Raw genomic sequence first — 16461 nt, forward strand, 5'->3', positions numbered from 1 at the left:
GCCATTGAATGATGTTCAGCTTTGTGAGGTTAAGAGAGGTGTAGGCTCGAGAGTGGAAATCCAAAATGGCAGTGCTGGTCAAATCAGTGATACACGCTAATCGATGGCATGATCTGTCTGCTCTGCATGCTATGAACATACAAACATACGAATTAGGAGCAGGAGTAGGCCACTCGGCCCCTCTGCCTGCTCCACCATTCAATATGTTCATGGCTGAACTGATTACTCCACATTCCCGCCTACCCCAAATAACCTTTCACCTCCTTGCTTATCAAGAATCTAACTACCCCTGCCTTAAAAATGTTTTAAAGACTCTGCTTCTACCGGCTTTTGAGGAAGAGAATTCCAAAGACTCACGACCCTCAGAGAGAAAATAATTCTCCTCATCTCTGTCTTAAATGGGCGACCCCTTATTTTTAAACAGTGACACCTAGTTTGAGATTCTCCCAGAAGAGTCACATTTCCGCATCTACCCTGTCAAGACCGATCAGAATCTTATATGTTTCAATCAAGTTGCCTCTTACTCTCCTAAACTCCAGTGGATACAAGCCTATCCTGTCCAACCTTCCTCATAAGACAACCGCCCATTCCAGGTATTAGTCTAGTAAACCTTCTTGGCTAGGTGTGCACACACAAGCCCCTCTACAAACATGGTATCACAGCATTTCCTTTTGGAAATGTCTGTTCACGTTATAAATATCATTTAGGTAGTTTGAGAGGTTTCGTAGCACTCAAAAAAATGGGTGCCCAATTTCACCCCCACATGTTTTGAAATCCCTTACAAATCGAAACATCTTCTCTATGTCTACCCTGTCAAACCTTTCCATAACCTTAAAGATTTAAAAGAAAGAAAGGCTTGCATTTCTATAGCACCTTTCACAACATCCCAAAGCACTTTACAGCCTATGAAGTGCTGTCACTGTTGCAATGTGGGAACCACAGCAGTCAATTTGTACACAGCAAGCTCCCATAAACAGCAAGGTGATAAGGACCAGATAATATGTTCTGTGATGTTAATTGAGGGATCAACATTGGCCAGGAAACCAGGGATAACTCCCCTGCTCTGCTTCTAAATAATGCCATAGGATCTTTTGCCTCCACCCAAGAGGTCAGACGGGTCTCAGTTTAACATCTCATCCAACAGCAAGCACCTCCAACAATGCAGCTCTCCCGTAGTACTGCACTGGAGTATCAGCTTTGAGTTTTGCCCTCAAGTCCTGATGTAAGACTCGTGCCCACAACTTTCTGACTCAGAACCACAAGTGCTACCAACTTTTTTTTATTTGCTCGTGGGATTTGGGCATCGCTGGCTAGGCCAGCATTTATTACCCATCCCTAATTGCCCTTAAGAAGGTGGTGGTAAGCTGCCATCTTAAACCGCTACAGTCCTTGGGGTATAGGTACACCAACAGTGCTGTTCGGGAGGGAGTTCCAGGATTTTGACCCAGTGACAGTGAAGGAACGGTGATATAGTTCCAAGTCAGAATAGTGTGTGACTTGGAGGGGAACTTGCAGGTGGTGGTGTTCCCATGCATCTACTACCCTTGTCCTTCTAGTTCGTAGAGGTCGCAAGTTTGGAAGGTGCTGTCGCAGGAGCCTTGGTGAGTTGCTGCTGTGTATCTTGTAGATGGTACACACTGCTGTCACTGTGTGTTGGGGGTGGAGGTAGTGAATGTTGAAGGTTGTTGCTGGGGTGCCAATCAAGTGGGCTGCTTCGTCCTGGATGGTGTAGAACCTCTTGAGTGTTGTTGGAGCTGCACCCATCCAGGCAAGTGGAGAGTATTCCATCACACTCCTGACTTGTGTTTTATAGATGATGGACAGGCTTTGGGGGAGACAGGAGGTGAGTTACTCGCCACAGGATTCCCAGCCTCTGACCTGCTCTTGTAGCCACAGCATTTATGTGGTTGGTCCAGTTCAGTTTCTGGTCAGTGGTGACCCCCAGGATGTTGATAGTGGAGACTTCAGTGATGGTAGTGCTATTGAATGTAAAGGGGAGATGGTTATAGTCTCTCTTGTTTGAGATGGTAATTACCTGGCACTTGTGTGGCGTGAATGTTACTTACTAATTATCAGCCCATGCCTGGATGTTGTTCAGGTCTTGCTGCATATGGACATGGGCTGCTTCAGTATCTGAGGAGTCGTGAATGGTACTGAACATTGTGCAATCATCAGCGAACATCCCCACTTCTGACCTTATGATTGAAGGAAGGTCATTGGTGAAGCAGCTGAAGATGGTTGAGCCTAGGACACTATCCTGGGGAACTCCTGCAGTGATGTCCTGGGCCTGAGATAATTGACCTCCAACAACCACAATCATCTTCCTTTCTGCTAGGTATGACTCCAGCCAGCGGAGAGTTTTCCCCCGATTCCAACTGACTCCAGTTTTGCGAGGGCTCCTTGATGACATACTCAGTCAAATGCTGCCTTGATGTCAAGGGCAGTCACTCTCACCTCACCTCTGGAGTTTAGCTCTTTTGTCCATGTTTGGTCCAAGGTCGTAATGAGGTCAGGAGCTGAGTGGCCCTGGCGGAACCCAAACTGAGTGTCAGTGAGCAGGTTATTGCTAAGCAAGTGCCGCTTGATGGCACTGTTGATGACACCTTCCATCACTTTACTGATGATTGAGAGTAGACTGATGGGACGGTAATTGGCCGGGTTGGACTTGTCCTGCTTTTTATGCACAGGACATACCTGGGCAATTTTCCACATTGCAGGGTAGATGCCAGTGTTGTAGCTGTACTGGAACAGCTTGGCTAGGGGCACAGCTATTTCTGGAGCACAGGTCTTCAGTACTATTGCCAGAATATTGTCAGTGCCCATAGCCTTTGCAGTATCCTTTGCCTTCAGCCGTTTCTTGATATCATGTGGATGTGATGCTGGGGTCCTCGGGAGAAGGCCAAGATGAATCATTCACTTGGCACTTCTGGCTGAAGATTGTTGCAAATGCTTCAGCCTTATCTTTTGCACTTTCTTTTCTTTTCTTTTTTTTCTTTTTTTCTTTTGGGCCTCCTTATCTCGAGAGACAATGGATACGCGCCTGGAGGTGGTCAGTGGTTTGTGAAGCAGCGCCTGGAGTGGCTATAAAGGCCAATTCTGGAGTGACAGGCTCTTCCACAGGTGCTGCAGAGAAATTTGTTTGTTGGGGCTGTTGCACAGTTGGCTCTCCCCTTGCGCCTCTGTCTTTTTTCCTGCCAACTACTAAGTCTCTTCGACTCGCCACAATTTAGCCCTGTCTTTATGGCTGCCCGCCAGCTCTGGCGAATGCTGGCAACTGACTCCCACGACTTGTGATCAATGTCACACGATTTCATGTCGCGTTTGCAGACGTCTTTATAACGGAGACATGGACGGCCGGTGGGTCTGATACCAGTGGCGAGCTCGCTGTACAATGTGTCTTTGGGGATCCTGCACTAATATAAATAAAAACAAGAAATGCTGGAAATACTCAGCAGGTCTGGCAGCCTCTGTGGAGAGAGAAGCAGAGTTAACGTTTCAGGTCAGTGACCCTTCTTTAGAACTGGCAAATATTAGAAATGTAAAAGGTTATAAGCAAGTAAAGCAGGAGTGGGGCAAGAGATAACAAAGGAGAAGGTGCAGATAGAACAAGGTCACAGAGAATAACCAACCAGAAGGTCATGGAGCAAAGGCAAACAATATGTTAATGGTGTGTTGAAAGACAAAGCATTTGTACAGATAGGATGTTAACAGACTGAAAATTGAACAGCCGCAAGTACAAACATGAAAAAAAAGTGGATAAGCAAACTGAACAAACTAAGATGAAATAAAATAAAATAAACACTGATGTGCTGGGCTTCCCCATCGCTGAAGATGGGGATATTTGTGGAGCCTCCTCCTCCTGTCTGTTGTTTAATTGTTCACCACCATTCACGACTGGATGTGGCAGGACTGCAGAGCTTAGATCTGATCTGTTGGTTGTGGGATCACTTAGCTCTATTACATGCTGCTTCTGCCGTTTAGGATGCAAGTAGTCCTGTGCTGTGGTTTCACAAGGCTGCACCTCATTTTGAGATTTGCCTGGTGCTGCTCCTGGCATGCCTTCCTGCACTCTTCATTGATCCCCTGGCTTGATGGTAATGGTAGAGTGGGGGATATGCAGGGCCATGAGGTTACAGATTGTGGTTGAATACAATTCTGCTGCTGCTGATGGCCCACAGCGCCTCATGGATGCTCAGTTTTGAGTTGCTAGATCTGTTCGAAATCTATCCCATTTAGCATGGTGATAGTGCCACACAACACGATGGACAGTATCCTCAATGTGAAGACGGGACTTTGTCTCCACTAGGACTGTGTAGTGGTCAGTCCTAGTGGTCACTCATGGGCAGATGCATCTGCGACAGGTAGATTGGTGTGGGCGAGGTCAAGTAGGTTTTGCCCTCTTGGTTCCCTCACCACCTACCGAAGACACAGTCTAGCAGCTATGTCCTTTAGGACTCAGCTAGCTTGGTCAGTGGTGGCGCTACCGAGCCACTCTTGGTTTTGGACATTGAAGTCCCCCACCCAGAGTACATTTTGTGCCCTTGCCGCCCTCAGTGCTTCTTCCAATTGGTATTCAACATGGAGGAGTACTGATTCATCAGCCAAGGTGGGCGGTAGGTGGTAATCAGCAGGAGGCTTCGTTGTCCATGTTTGATCTGATGCCATGAGACTTCATGGGGTCTGGAGTCAATGTTGAGGACTCCCAAAGCAACTCTGTTCTGACTGTATACCACTGTGCCGCCACCTCTGCTGGGTCTGTCCTGCCAGTGGGGCAGGACGTACCCAGGGATGGTGATGGTGGTGTCTGGGACATTGTCTGCAAGATATGCTTCCATGACTATGACTATATCAGGTTGTTGCTTGACTAGTCTGTGGGACATCTCTCCCAACTTTGGCACAAGCCACCAGGTGTTAGTAAGGAGGACTTTGCAGGGTCAACAGGGCTGGGTTTGCTGTTGTTGTTTCCAGTGCCTAGGTCGATGTTGGGTGATTTGTCTGGTTTCATTCCCCTTCTTAGACTTTGTAGTGTTTTGATACAACTGAGTGGCTTGCTAGGCCATTTCAGAGGGCAGTTAAGAGTCGACCACATTGAGACACAACTGAGCCACAGCTGGCACCTCTAGCATGTAAGCTCTCTTTTCTAGAGAAAATAGCCCCTGTCTGTGCAGGCTTACAAATTTCCTTGCATCCATTCCTTTCTTGATCCTGAAAACATCTATTGTTTTCACTTGAGACCTACACAATCCCACGTGATCTGCAGAGAGAGATCCGAGCCACCTGTTGCATCCCATGGCATGATGTTGAACAACTGACATGATACAGATTTATTTTGTCACCCAGGTATCATCAGGCTACCAGTGCTAGGAACTGTGTGCCTCTCGTTGGTTAAGCAAAGTGGAAAACTTGCTCTACGACATGAGCTGAGTCACTGGCCCAAAAGCCAGGCCTTGTTTATCTCAAATGTTTGACCCCTGAAGCCAGTTTTTCAGACAGCCAGGAAATCAATTTTCTTAACTCCAAACAGAATTGAATGAAGAACACGTGAAAATGTATCACTAAAGCCAAATACTGCAGATGCTGGAAATCTGAAATGAAAACAGGAAATGCTGGAAAACACTCAGCAGGTCAGGTAACCTCTGTGGAGAGAGAAACAGAATTACTGTTTCAGGTTGATGACCTTTTGTCAGAACTAGACCAATCTTTTGTTTCACTTCTCTCATTGCCATCCCATTTTGCCTTGCACCATCAACCCTTTTGTCATTTAATCTCTCCTGTCTTCCGCCTTATCACAAACCTTCCCTTTTGTTCTTTTCCCAGACTCTGTACTTGCTTTAAACTGTTAAATCTCTTATAACTTGCAGTTCTGACAAAAGGCCATTGATCTGAAACGTGAACTCTGCTTCTCTCTTCAGAGATGCTGCCTGACCTGCTGGGTGCTTTCCATGAAACTATATATATTAATTTCCTCCATTATTTTTAGGTATTCTTACAAGGTCCTGCTATCTCAGAGGATCATGTCCTTTATAAATAGCAGCCCTTGAACAATCCGAGTTCCAAACACCTTTTACTGCACATAAAAAGTGAAGACGATCAATGACTTCAAAAGGAAATTGGATGGACACTTGAGGGAAATAAACTTGCAGGGCTGCGGGGATTGAGCAGGGAATGGAACTGATTGGATTGCTCAACAGAGAGCAGGTATGAACCTGATGGGCCATATGGCCACTTTCATGTGCCTTTATGACTCTGTGACTCTCTAAGATAATACCTATTAGGAGAGTATGAATAGGCAGACACCAAGGGCTAGATTTTCAACATGCTTTGGGTGCGAGCACAGGTGTGGGCACACGTTGAAGGTTGTGTTCCTGGTGGGTGTCTCTGGATCCTCCGGAATGCACTGCAATTTTCAAAGATAGGGCAGGGAAGTGGAGCCAGGAAGACTCTTGCCTCCAACTAACTGCCTGTTAAACTCCTTGAGGAGCTAGTTAAAGGGCTGGGGAGGGCCAGAAGGGAATTTTCAGAGAGGAGAGCAGAAGAACTGAACAGTACAGTTGCAGGTAAGTGATTCGCTGTCTGGAGCAATGCTCCATTGTTTGATGTCAAAAATTACTCAAAGAAATTGAAATAAAGTGTGGTTGAGACATGGCACTTCACCTGCCTTCCTGTTCATTGCTTGGTCACTTGTTTGCACTGTAATGCTGCTGGGTCCTCTAATCTGCTGCCTGCACCATTCTGCAAGGCAATGGTGAGCCCTGTCATGGCTGCCTTTCAACATTGCCGTCTGGAGCTACCATCTGCCTCCATGCGGTCCCTGTGCCACTGATAGTGCACCACACTCACCCCAGCCTAATTAGATCATTTACATTTGAAGATAGCATGGCGTTAGCCACGTGACGAGGCGTAGGTAAAGGACCTGGAAGTTATCTGGGTCCTTATCAACTCTGGGATGAAAATCCAGCCCCAAGAAATCATAATGGGAATTCAGAAGAAACTTCTTTATCCAGAGTGGTGAGAATGTGGGACTCGTGACTGACATGGAGTAAGTGAGGTGAATAGAATTCTGTATTTAACGGGAAGTTAGATAAACACATGTGCCGGAATTTTATGTTGGGTGAGAGGGCCCCTCCATCAGCCAAAAAGTCGGGGCCGAGCCCGCCTCTGCCGGGCCTGGGGAGCCAGGCTGGGATTTTTCGCACCCCAGGCCCTTAATTGGTCTTGGGCAGGACCTCCACCTCCTTGAGGCAGGAAGTCCCGCCTAATGGAGCTGCTGGCTGGCAGCTCTTAGTCCCAGCAGTGCCCCTGCATGTTGCTTCAGGTTCTTTTGCCAATCACCTTAAATCTGTGTCCTACTGACCCTTCTGCCACTGGAAATGGTATCTCTTTATTTATTAAAATCCTTCTCGATTAAATCTTTGATTTACTTTCTCTGCTCGAAGGAGAGAAACTCCAGCTTCTCCAGTCTCTCCATATAACTGAAGCCCTGCAGACTTGGTATAATTCTGATAAATCATCTCTGCACCCATTCCAAAGCCTTGACATCCTTCATAAAGTGCAGTGCCCAAAATTGGCTATAATACTCCAGTTGAGGCCTAACTATTATTATATTTGCATTATGAACTCATGTCAACATTCATAATAGGAACTGACTATGAAAACTTGTCATGCTGTGATCACATTGTCCCACCAATAGGCTTGACAAGCTTACATGGGCAGTTCCCATGATAAATGTTGGCATAGGATTTTATAATGGCAGAGGTTGACTGGAAGTGTGTGAAGATGTGAGATACTTAATAATATGCAGATAGTTTTGCTTTGGTGCATACCAAGAAACTACCAAGATTAATCTGTCCTTGTTACAGTTTCCTTCGACATGCTAATTTGATATCAAGTATACAATCTGCTCCACACCCCCATTCCCAGCTTCCTGGTGTGATAGCCTTACAATTACATCATGTTGTTTGTTTTCAGCCTTTTGCGGTTTTATTAAAATCATTACAGAAACATTAGCAAACAAAAATATTTGTTGGAATCATGACAGTGTTTCTGGTCAAATACAGTAAACAGTCAACATTTAATTACATCAATATTGATGTTCAGAGTTCTAATCCTTGATCTAGCCACACTTATATTTGTCATTTTCATAATGGTTTGTTTAGTGCATAATGCAATGTACATCTGTACTCTTCTGAGCTGGAATATTGGGGTTTGGGAACCAAAGTATCTCCATTATAAACATTCAGGGCAGTTACAGCACGCATTACTTACAAAGGTCCCCTGACACTGCCCATCAAATACTCCCAGAACAGGTAGTTCACGTGTTAGCTACAGGGTAAAGATCCATCTACACTGTCCCTTCGAATTCTCTCAGGTCAGATACAGAGTAAACTCACTCTACACTGTCTCATTAAAAACTCCCAGGGTAGGTACAGCACAGGTTAGATAGAAGTCTTCCCCCTTTACATCGGAGACCTGGGGTGGAGGGTGTTGCACAGGGCAGTCCCGTGCAATAGACTTTTAAGTAGGTTCACGGACTCCCAGACCGCCTGTACTTTCTGCGGCCTGGACGAGTCCGTGTTTCACATATATACGGAGTGTGCGAGGTTGCAGCCCCTCTTTGAGTATTTGAAGGGGCTGCTCCTCAAGTTCTGGCTGCACTTCAGTCCCACGCTCCTGATCTTTGGGCACCCAGTGCGAAGGGGCTTGGGCCGGGAGGAGGGTCTCCTCGTTGGTTTGTTCCTGGGCCTGGCCAAGGTGGCAATTCACAGGTCCAGGCTGCGGGCTGTCGGGGGGGGGGTCCGTCCTCCCCGATTGCCTGCCCCTCTTCCGCGGTTACGTTCGCGCCCGGGTGTCCCCGGAGAAGGAGCATGCGGTGTCCGCTGGTACGCTTGAGGCCTTCCGCGACCAGTGGGCACCGCAGGGACTGGAGTGCATTGTCGACGCCGAGAATGGCATTTTAATTTGACTTTTTTGTTTATTTATCTGTTTTTAATAAAGTTATTTTAAAATTATGCATATAGAGGGGGCCTGAGGAATAAAGGCCCCCTCGTCATGAAAAATATAAAAGGGGCCTGGGGTATAAAGGCCACCTTAAAGAGAAAGAAAAATTAAATTTTTTTTTTAAACGGGTTAGATACAGAGTAAAGCTCCCTCTACACTGTCCCCATCAAACACTCCCAGGACAGGTACAGGATGAGTTCAGATACAGAGTAAAGCTCCCTCTACACTGTCCCCATCGGGGCGGCACAGTGGCGCAGTGGTTAGTACCACAGCCTCACAGCTCTAGCGACCCGGGTTCAATTCCGGGTACTGCCTGTGTGGAGTTTGCAAGTTCTCCCTGTGTCTGCGTGGGTTTTCTCTGGGTGCTCCGGTTTCCTCCCACAAGCCAAAAGACTTGCAGGTTGGTAGGTAAATTGGCCATTATAAATTGTCACTAGTATAGGTAGGTGGTAGGGAAATATAGTGACAGGTGGGAATGTGGTAGGAATATGGGATTAGTGTAGGATTAGTATATATGGGTGGTTGATGGTCGACACAGACTCGGTGGGCCGAAGGGCCTGTTTCAGTGCTGTAACTCTAAACTAAACTAAACTAAACACTCCCAGGACAGGTACAGCACTGGGATTGGCTGTTCTCTGATTGGGAAGCCTGAGTGTTGAGTGCCTCAACGAGGTGCAGCTGAGAGTGCTGGTGGCAGTTGGAGGTTGCAGACGTGGAGAGAGCAGCTACAACTAAGCAGAGGTGAAACTTCAACAACAGTCTCCATTAAAGAGAAGAAAGAGACATTTTTTTGGAAATAAGGCTTTGTCTGGAGGTGGGTGCTGAACACCAGTAATTTACTTTGGACTGTTGGGGGAGGAACAAGTGGCTGGAACAACAAGGGGTGGGGCTGCCAATTCAACAGGAATCTGTGCTGCTGCAAAAGCACACAGGAAAGCTCCCTCCCCACCCCAATTGCCAAGCCTGGGTCAGCTGAAGCTGCCCAGCTAAACAGACGGAAGGGGATAGATAGTGCCTGGGCAGCTTCAGCTGACCCAGGTGAAGACTCTCCCCAGACCGGAAGACCAACTTCAAAGACTGTTTTAAGTGTACTGTGAGCACCACCTCCAGAAAGCAAGTCATCCCATACAGCCTGCCTTTGCCTCTCCTCTATTGCCTCAGCCTCTCCACTAACCTGTTGTTTGTTTGCTTTGTTTTAATACACATTCAATTTTTTCTGTGAATCGCTGTTATTTGGTGTGCAAGTCCACAATTTGGGGTGGGTTTAGCTCTTAGATCATGGCAAGCCCCTCATCACCGGTGGCGGGGCCCTCTACTACCTATGCAGCTGCAGCTTCTGTGGCTGCCCACGTGGCCCCGTCACCCTTTAAATTGTTGACATGCAGCCATGGGGTGAAGAGCTATCCCCACCCCAACATGTCTATTGAGGTTTGCGTAAAGGCAATGGCCGTGGTTGTCGGCCCCTCGGCCATTGTTGCGGCCTCAAAGATGTATGGGAAGGCTGTGTTCTTTTTGAAGACCGAGCGGGCGGTGTCCCTGGCCCTGAGTAAAGGGCTCACTGTGGGGGGGACCTTCCTGCCAGTGGACCCTCTGGGGGCCACTGCGCATTGGATAATGTTGTCCAAAGTCCCACCCTTCATTCCCAGTGAGCTCCTCCTCCCCCACCTGCACCATCTGGGGGAGGTGAGGTCGGGGATCACCCCAGTCCGGCTTGGTCTTCGGGAGCACAGCCTCCAACATGTCTACTCCTTCCGCCGCCAGTTATTTATGCAGCTGGCGCGGGAGGAGGACACGGAGGGCCAATTTAATGTGGAGTTCCAGGGGACGGCCTACCGCGTCTTTTGGACCTCGGACGGGGCGCGGTGCCATGTCTGCAAGGGGGTGGGGCATGTTCATAAGAACTGCCCCAACCTCCCGGCCGCCAGCTCCACCTCGGCGGCCCAGAGTGGTTCCACAGCACCTCCTCCCACTCCCCCAACACATCCAATAGACACCGCTCAGTCGGTTCCGGAGGCTGTGGTTTTCACAGCCTCCGGCGGGGAGGGGAGCGTCCGTCCGAGCGGAAGGAAGACGCGGGGAAAAAAGAAACATCATGAGGCGCGTCCCCTGGACACTTTGACTCAACCCGAGCCTGAGCTCAGCCCAAAGCCCATTCCCATGGAATCCACCTGTCCCAGGGCTGGGCTCAGGCCGAGGGTGACAAGAAAGGAAAAAAAGGGTGTGGAGGCGGAGGCCTCTGATGACATGGAGGTCTCTGAGTCTCCGCGCCCAAGTGCGAAAAAGAGGAGAAGGCACCCCTCCACAGAAATAACACAGGGCCCTGAGGTACAGGGCCCATCTGTTGGAGGGGAGCTGTCTCCTGTTTCTGGTCCTCAGGTTCCCCCTACCGCCACCACCAAGGCTACAAAGTCCGGGCAGGTGCTCCCTATTCCTCAGGATGGAGGGGAGGGGACGGCCCCGGTACATGAGGCCCCTCCTGAAGGAGTAAGTGGGGCCCTGCTTGTGGTGGGGGAGCCTGGGGACGCCGCCCATTCCGCCACTGCTGCTGGGTCGGGTGCCCTGAATGAAGGGGAGGGCGATGCCCCAGAGGGTCGGCCCTCCCAGCCGGAGTCCACCACCAACATGGAGACACCCGACCTGGTGAAAACTGAGAATGCTGCCCCATCTGCTGGACCTGTGGGTGCTGGTGGAGCGGGAGATAGCCTCCTCCCTCCGCCTCCAGTCTCGGCTCCGGCTGGTTTCCCGGAGTCCGGAACTTCTGTCTCCCCGGACCACTCATTGGCCTGGGGACGGAGGTGGAGGGGGATCCTGAACCCCTGGTGCCTACAGGCTCCAGTTTCACAATAGAAGCCAGAGAGGACTCCTCCGCCATCGATCCTGGGGGTGGGATCGTGACGGAGGCGGGACCAGCTGGCGCGGCCGGGACGTCCGCCCCACAGTGTGTGGTGGATGTGTCGGCCGCTGGCGGTGACGACCCGGAGGAGAATGGGGATTCGGTGCGGGGCACGGAGGATGATCTTGATTCCATCGCCAGTGAGGTGGTGGAGTCCCTCGTGCCTCCCACCGAATCTCCTCTCATCCCCACGGCGGAACTCCGGGATTTCCTCGTGGCTTGCAGGGGTGGCCGCAATAAAGTTCAGCTGGCCCTCGACCGTTGGTCGAATCTGGCGCTGATCATACAGTCCGTCCGTGCCGCCCTTAAGATAGCGGGCAAGCACGCGGACGTGAAATTGGTTCAGAGGCGCCGTTTTAATGTGTTCCTCAATGGGTTGCTGGGGGAGTGGAGGGCCAGGTGCACTTCCACTCCCTCCTCACAGTGAGCTGTTGGTGACGGGTTTTAAGTACCTTTGACATGAAGATAACCATAGCCAGCCTCAACATCAACGGCAGCAGAGGGGCTCACCGCAGATTTCACAATCTCTCAGTCCTCAGGGAAGGGAGATACGCGGTGAGCTTTCTGCAGGAAACCCACACCATTCCGGGAGACGAAGCCACCTGGCTCCTGGAGTGGCAGGGTGGGGTCTACATGAGTCACCTCACCCCTATTTCTAGTGGGGTGGCTATCTTGTTGGCCCCGACTTTTCAGCCGGAGATCTTGGGGGTCAAGGAGCTAGTGCCGGGCCGCTTGCTCCACCTCGCCGTTCGCCTGGGTAGCGTGCCGCTCCACTTTGTGAACGTGTACGCGCCCAGGCCCGGCGCGTTGCAAGCGCGCTTCTTTGAAGAAGTGTCCGCTCTCTTGAGCTCCATCGATAGCGGCGAGTGCATCATCCTCGGGGGGGATTTTAACTGCACCCTCGAGGTGGGGGTTCGCTCCGGTCCCCAGCGTGGCCAAGCGTCGGTGGAGAAGTTGAGGGGACTGATCAGCTCCCTTAACTTGGTGGACGTCTGGCGGAATCTCCATCCCGACTCCAGCGCCTTCACGTGGAGGTCTGGAGGAGGGGGGTCGCGAATCAACGCCTCTACATTTCGCAGGCGTACGTCTCCCGCGTCTCGGCGGCCTCCATGCGGCTGGTGCCGTGCTCGGACCACCACCTGGTGTGGGCGGAGTTCACTCCGCTCCGCACGCGGGCGGGGTCCGCATACTGGCACTTTAACAACCGGCTGCTGGAGGACGTGCGATTTCGGGACTCGTTCTTTCGATTCTGGGCCGACTGGAGAAGGAAGCAGGGGGGCTTCCCCTCCTTGAGGCTATGGTGGGATGTGGGCAAGACCCACATCCGCGTCTTCTGTCAGGAGTACGCGAAGGGGTCGACCAAGAGGCGGGAAGCCGAGATCGGGCGCCTTGAGAGGGAGGTGCTCGACTTGGAGTCCCGCCTCGGTCATGCCGTCGTGGACCCGGCCCTGTGGCAGGCGTACAAAGAGAAGAAGGGCGCGCTGAGGGACCTGCAGCTCATAGGGTCCCGAGGTGCGTACGTGAGGTCGCGGATCCAGATCCTGGAAGATTTGGACCGCGCCTCACCCTTCTTCTACTCGCTGGAAAAATGGCGGGGGGTCCGTAAGCAGCTCGTCGAGCTGCTGGACGACGACGGATCCTCCATCACGGATCCAGAGGGAATGGGCCTCCTGGTCCGTACTTATTACAGTGCGTTCTCTCCGGATCCGTCCAGCGAGGATGCGCGCAGAGTTTTGTGGGAGGACCTGCCGCAGGTCAGCCCGGAGGGCGCAGAAGGATTGGAGGCTCCGCTCACGTTGGCGGAGCTGACTGGCGCCCTCCACCAGCTCTCGAGGGGCAAATCCCCAGGGCTGGATGGGTTGACCGTGGAGTTCCTCAGGGCGTTCTGGGACGTCCTGGGGGACGATTACGCGCGGGTCCTTCGGGAAAGCCTGGCGACCGGCGAGATGCCCCTCTCGTGGCGTAGGGCGGTCATCGTCCTGCTGCCGAAGAGGGGCGATCTCCGCCTGCTTAAAAACTGGCGTCCGGTCTCCCTCCTCAGCACGGATTATAAGATCTTTGCCCGGGCTATGTCTACCCGCCTGGGCTCCGTGCTGGCCCACATGATCCACCCCGACCAGTCCTACACGGTCCCGGGCCAGTCCATCCAGGACAACATCCATCTGGTCCGGGACCTGATCCATCTTTCCCAGAGGACAGGTCAGTCGGTCGCCTTTCTCTCCCTCGATCAGGAGAAGGCGTTCGACAGGGTGGATCACGATTACCTTTTCGGGCTCTGCGCGCTTTCGGACTCGGGACGCATTTCGTGGCCCGGGTCCGACTTTTATACGCCGCCGCAGAGTGTCTGGTCAAAGTTAACGGGTCCCTGACGGCGCCCCTTCGCTTTGGGAGAGGAGTGCGTCAGGGGTGCCCCATGTCCGGCCAATTGTATACCATCTGCGTGGAGCCCTTCCTGTGCCTGCTGCGCAGGAGGTTGACGGGATTGGCTCTGCGCGAGCCGGCCATGCGGGTCGTCCTCTCGGCTTACGCCGACGACGTGCTCCTCGCAATCACAGATCCCGTTGACTTGCGGAGGATGCGCGACTGCCAGCAGACCTTTACTGCCGCGTCCTCCGCGAGGATCAATTGGGAGAAATGTTCCGGACTCCTGGTTGGTCAGTGGCGGGTGGACTCCCTGCCGGAGGAGATGACACCTTTTGCGTGGAGCACCACGCACCTCCTCTATCTGGGAGTCCACCTTAGCCCCGCTGAGGAAGACTGGCCGGCAAACTGGCAGGAGTTGGAGGCGAAAGTCACCGCTCGGCTGGGGCGCTGGACAGGACTGCTCCGAGTGCTTTCCTACAGGGGCCGAGCGTTGGTCATAAACCAACTGGTGGCCTCCATGCTGTGGTACCGGTTGGTCACTTTGGCCCCGCCCCCTGTATTTGCCACCAAGATCCAGAAGAAACTCGTCGATTTCTTCTGGGGCAAGAGGAAACACTGGGTCTCTGCCGCGGTCCTGAGTCTCCCGATCGAGGAGGGCGGTCAGTCGCTGGTGTGCGTCCGCACCCAGGCTGCGACTCTCCGCCTTCGGACCCTGCAGAGATACCTGTACTTCGAGCGTCCTCCCAGATGGTGTGCGCTGGCGACGTATTTTTTCCGCCAGTGTCACTGCCTTCAAGACGACACGCAGCTCCCGGTGGAGTCCGTTAGCCGCGCCTCTCTGAGGGAGTTGCCTGTCTTTTACCGGGATCTTTTCCGAGTCTGGAACATGGTCGCCTCCAGTCAGGGCGCTCCCCCGCCGGCGGAGGAGAGCGCCTCGGCTGTCCGGGCGGCCGACTCCGGGGACGGTCCGGCGGGCGGAGGAGTAGCCGAAACCCCCGGGACGCCCCTCACTGCGGGTGGCGAGGGAGCTCGGGAGTGCGGAGCGATCCCGGCCGAGCTGACCCCCGCTCGGCCGGAACTGCTCATCGGACCCAGGCCCCGAAACCCTCCTCGGGAGCCGGTCCCGCACAACCCGAGCCGCCTCTCGGAAATGCCCTCCGTGCCATTCCAATCGGCGCGGAGGGGTTTCCTGTACGGGCTGCTCCTGCACACTCTCCACTTCCTCGCCCTCGGCAGCCGGCCGGACACGCCCTGGCGGTCCGCGTTGCCATCTGGCGGCGAGGGGAAACCCCGATGGAGGTCTCTCTACGCGGGAGTCTTCCCCCTTTACATCGGGGACCTGGGGTGGAGGGTGCTGCACAGAGCAGTCCCGTGCAATAGGCTTTTAAGTAGGTTCACGGACTCCCAGGCCAGCTGTACTTTCTGCGGCCTGGACGAGTCCGTGTTCCACATTTATACGGAGTGTGCGAGGTTGCAGCCCCTCTTTGAGTATCTGAAGGGGCTGCTCCTCAAATTCTGGCTGCGCTTCAGTCCCACGCTCCTGATCTTTGGGCACCCGGTGCGGAGGGGCTCGGGCCGGGAGGAGGATCTCCTTGTCGGTCTGCTCCTGGGCCTGGCCAAGGTGGCAATTCACAGGTCCAGGTTGCGGGCCGTCGGGGGTTCCGTCCTCCCCGATTGCCTGCCCCTCTTCCGCGGTTACGTTCGCGCCCGGGTGTCCCTGGAGAAGGAGCATGCGGTGTCCGCCGGTACGCTTGAGGCCTTCCGCGACCGGTGGGCACCGCAGGGACTGGAGTGCATTGTCGACGCCGAAAGTGGCATTTTAATTTGAGTTTTTGTTTATTTCTGTTTTTAATAAAGTTATTTTAAAAATATAAGTGTGTATATAAAGGGGGCCTGAGGAATAAAGGCCCCCTCGACATAAAATATATAAAAGGGGCCTGGGGTATAAAGGCCACAAAAAAACAAAAAACGGGTTACATACAGAATAAAGCTCCCTCTACACTGTCCCATCATAAACTCCCAGAGCAGGTACAGCACGGGTTACATACAGAATAAAGCTCCCTCTACACTGTCCCATCATAAACTCCCAGTGCAGGTACAGCACGGGTTACATACAAAAGAAAAAATGGGGTTCGATACAGAGTAAAACTCCCTCTACACAGTCCCATAAAACACTCCCAGGACAGGTACAGCACTGGGATTGGCTG

The sequence above is a fragment of the Heterodontus francisci genome, chromosome 9 (assembly GCF_036365525.1).
Source record: "Heterodontus francisci isolate sHetFra1 chromosome 9, sHetFra1.hap1, whole genome shotgun sequence".
In the NCBI taxonomy this organism is placed as follows: Eukaryota; Metazoa; Chordata; class Chondrichthyes; order Heterodontiformes; family Heterodontidae; genus Heterodontus; species Heterodontus francisci.